Genomic DNA, 4,925 nt, shown 5'->3' with positions numbered 1-4,925 from the left:
CACAACACCACATTACTGACGCAACAACCACTATTACCTGAACAACAAACCACAGCTACAAAACCTTACTGACACAACACCATATTCTACGAACAACCACAACTGACACCTATACTTGACACACCTTCTTTTGAACACAACAACCATATTACTGGACACAACAACCACATTACTACCACCACTACTACTGACACAACACCATAACTGACAATATACTGACACAACAACACTACTTTGACACAACTACGGACACAACAACCAACGACGCAACACATTTTACTGACACACAACCCTAGACACCAACACACTTACTACTGACCAAACACAATATTACTGAACACAACCACTATACTGACCACAATCAACCAATATTCTGACGCACAACCACTATTACTGACACACACTATTACGACACCACATATACTGACGCAAACAACCACGAACTACACTACCTGACACAACATACCAATATTACTGACGGCAACAACCACTTATTATGACACAACAACCACCATTTACTGACACCACCCACTAACACCACACACCATATCTGACCAAACAACCATAATCTAACAAAATATTACTGACACACACAACCACTATTACTGACACAACAACCACTCTACTGACACAACAACCACTATTACTACCAACAACCACTATTACTGACACAACAACCACTACTACTGAACAAAACATTTACCTGACAAACCTACTACTGGACACAACAAACAATATTACTGGACAACTGACACTGACAACAACCAACCATATTACTGACACAACAACCACTGCAAACCCTTTACTGACACAACCACTATCTACTGACCGCAAACAACCATTATTCCTGAACACATACCACTATTACTGACACAACAACCACTATTACGGACGCAACAACCACTACTTACTGACACAACCACTATTACTGACACAACAACCAATATTACTGACGCAACAACCACTATTACTGACAAACCACTATTACTGACACAACAACAATATTTCTGACGCAACAACCACTATTATGACACAACAACCACCATTACTGACACAAACAACCCACTTATCTTACTGACACAACCCCAACCCAACAATTTACTGACGCAACAAACCACTATTACTGACACAACAACCACTTACTACTGACACAACAACCACTACTATCTGACACAACAACCCTACTACTGACACAAAACACTATTACTGACACAACAACCACTATTACTGACACAACAACCACTACTATGACACAAAAACCCACTACTACTGACACAACAACCACTACTACTGAACACAACAACCAATATTACTGGACACAAAACACACACTGCACAACAACCACAACAACACCAATATACTGACACAACAACCACTATTACTGACACAACAACCCATATTACTGACGCCAACAACCACTATTACTGACAAACAACCACTTTAATGACAACCTTTACTGACGACAACAACCACTATTGACACATAAGACACAACAACCATATACTACAAAACATTACTGACACAACAACCACTATTACTGACACACACACTATTACTGACGCCAACAACCCACTTACGAACATATTACTGACACAACACCCATATTATGACGCAACAACCACTATTACTGACCACAAACTAAGACCACAACACTATACTGACAACAACACAACTGACACTACTGACCAAACTATACTGACGCAACAACCAACTAATTACTGACACACAAACGCACTACTACTGACACAACAACCAATACTACCAAACACTACTACTGACACAACAACCACTATATGTGACCCAACAAACCACTTGACTATTCTGGACACAAACCACTATTACTGACCCAAAACCTACTATTAACTGACACAAACAACACTAACTGACATCAACCAACCACTTTACTGACGACAACAACCACTATTAACTGACACAACAACCACTACTACTGACACAAATCAACCACTACTACTGAGACAACAAACCACTACTACTGACACAACAACAACTATTACTGAGCACAACAACCACTATTTACGACGCAACAACCATTATTACTGAGAGCAACAACCACTATACTTGACACCAACAACCACTATTACTGACAAACAACCACTATTACTGCACAACAACCACTACTATCACAAACTATTCTGACAGCAACAAACACCACTATTTACTGACGCAACAACCACTGATTACTGACCACAACCAACTATACTGACGCAACAACCACTATTACTGACCACAACAACCACTATTACTGACACAACACACCACAGACCCAAGCCCTATTACTGACACAACAACACTATTACTGACCGCAACAACCCATATTACTGACACAACAAACCACTATTACTGACACAACAAATCCACCTTACTACTGACACAACAACCACTATTACTGACACAACAACCACTAACTACTGACACAACAACCACTATTACTGACAGCAAATACAACATATAACTAAAAAAAACAACCAACATTACTACACAACCACTTTACCAACAACACCACTATTACTGACAAACAACCACTATTACGACACAACAACCACTATTACTGACACAACAACCACTATTACTGACCCAACAACCACTTACTACAAACACCTTAACTGACACAACAACCAACTACTGCAATACATAACTGACACAACAACCCCCAAGACTACTAGACCAAAACAAACTTTACACTCCATTACTGACACAACAACCACTACTACTGAACACAACACCGAATACTTACTGCTGACCACAAACCACTTATTAATGACGCACACCACTATTATGACCGCAACCACCACTATTCCTGACAAACAACCACTATTACTGGACACAACAGTCAGTAATAGTGGTTGTTGTGTCAGTAATAGTGGTTGTTGTGTCAGTAATAGTGGTTGTGTCAGTAATAGTGGTTGTTGCGTCAGTAATATTGGTTGTTGCGTCAGTAATAGTGGTTGTGTCAGTAATAGTGGTTGTTGTACCTCCACAGTGAGGAAGATCTCTTCTAGATGTCCTGCAAAGTTCTCCATCTCCACCACCTTCTCCTCCAGCTTAGTCCTGATGTTATTCACCTTGTTCTGAAGGCACAGCAGAAATGAACTCTTACAGAGGGTCAAGGGTCGCCTGAGTGCAAATCTGTTTGTGAACTCTCGCCAACTTCTGTTGTGCAGTCACGCCAAACAATGCCTGTAGAAGTTGGCAGGAGAGCACACACAGACTGGCACTCAGGCTAGATTAAGGGTATATTCACATGGAATTAACACACACACACCTTCCTCCGACTCATCACACACCCTCCCCTTCCTCCGACTCAACACACCTTCCCCTACCTCCGACTCAACACACACCCTCCCCTACCTCCAACTCAACACACACCCTCCCCTTCCTCCGACTCATCACACACCCTACCTCCGACTCAACACACACCCTCCCCTACCTCCGACTCCTTGTGCTCCTCAAACACGTCATCGTGTTCGTCCACAGAGCTGTCAGGTGATGGAGTTCCCTCCTCATCTGAAGACGGGACATACGCCTCAAACCTGATGATGATTGCTTTATTGTATCCATTATTAAATGATTGATGATGATGATGTCATGCAAAGATTACATACATAGTGCATTAGACACCGGGGGCGGCGGTAGCCTTGGTGGCGGTAGCCTTGGTGGCGGTAGCCTTGGTGGCGGTAGCCTTGGTGGCGGTAGCCTTGGTGGCGGTAGCCTTGATGGCGGTAGCCTTGGTGGCGGTAGCCTTGGTGGCGGTAGCCTTGGTGGCAGTAGCCTTGAGGTTTGAGAGGCAGGCCAGTAACCAGAGGTTTGCCGGTTCGAACCCCTGAACCCCTGTCTGCAGGGGGAATCTTCAGGGAGTGAGCCGGAAACCGGAGGATCCTGTACACTACCTACTACTGTTGTGCCCTTGAGCAAGGCACTTTACCCCTGAGTACCCCTCGCAGCCTGTGATGTTTGTGTTGTGTATCAGGTTGGGTAACTGTGACAGCAACAAATAAAAACAACAATATCTGTGCAAATGGACCAATAAAGCAAGTGTTGTATTACGGACCTTAGAGAGTCGTTGGTATCTGTGGAGAAACGCTGGGAGGTAGAGGACAACTCTCTAGTCTCTGTTCTCTCTGACACCACTACGAAGGCCTCTTTGGTAGGGATCCCTGTTCACCTCCTCCTCCTTCACCTCCTCCCCATGCTCCTCGTCTCCACTCAAGCACCTCCTCAGTGATGACATCCAGCCTGCTTCCTGTGAAGACCTCATACAGGTCCATGATGGGAGGAGGAGGGTGGAGGTACTGTGGTGGAGGTACTGTGGTGGAGGTACTGTGGTGGAGGTACTGTGGTGACTGGACAATCAAATGAAACATGTCAGATTAATATTTTTCCACTAAGGATCAGGATCCCACTGGAAGTAGGTATGTCAAATATTTTGATGTTCTATTTACCCAACATTAACCAACCAGTCATTCACTTGTGTAACATTTGATATGCTTACGTACCTTTAAAAATAAGTATAAATATTCAATTAGTTAACTTATGGAAGCCATGCAAAGAGTTCATTATTGCAATCAAAACAATTATGATTCATAGTCGTCTAATGTTTAGAAAAAACACTTGTTCAGAAAGAACTGTACACAGAGTGATGACAGTTAAAGGAGGGTTTGCTTCTCTAACATCCAGGACCTCTGTCAAAACATTGATCAGGCATGCTGTACACATAACGTAACACACCACTTTACTATGCTGGAGTTTCAGATTATTTGCTATAATTATGACTAAATATATCAGTTATTATAGCCTAGTTGTTACTAAATCAAAAACACTGGTTAAGTTTTACCTTGGTGATAAATTATTCAATAACGCCCCCAGCAACGTCGATTCAGGGCGACCATTGACAGTGTTTTTGACAG

General features: G+C 42.7%; 1 long non-coding RNA gene across 1 annotated transcript; it reads right to left on the bottom strand.

Moving 5' to 3' along the window:
• Positions 1–2,992: 2,992 nt before the first annotated feature.
• Positions 2,993–4,263, bottom strand: LOC139026316 (uncharacterized). The gene is made up of 3 exons (XR_011478089.1): positions 4,070–4,263; positions 3,449–3,551; positions 2,993–3,089 (listed from the first exon to the last, which is right to left on the bottom strand). It is a non-coding gene; the product is annotated as an uncharacterized lncRNA (long non-coding RNA).
• Positions 4,264–4,925: the final 662 nt, after the last annotated feature.

This window comes from Salvelinus sp. IW2-2015, unplaced genomic scaffold (genome assembly GCF_002910315.2).
Source record: "Salvelinus sp. IW2-2015 unplaced genomic scaffold, ASM291031v2 Un_scaffold4408, whole genome shotgun sequence".
Lineage (NCBI taxonomy): Eukaryota > Metazoa > Chordata > Actinopteri > Salmoniformes > Salmonidae > Salvelinus > Salvelinus sp. IW2-2015.
The sequence above is the reverse complement of the archived record's forward strand: the minus strand, read 5'-3'. Positions and strand labels throughout refer to the sequence as shown.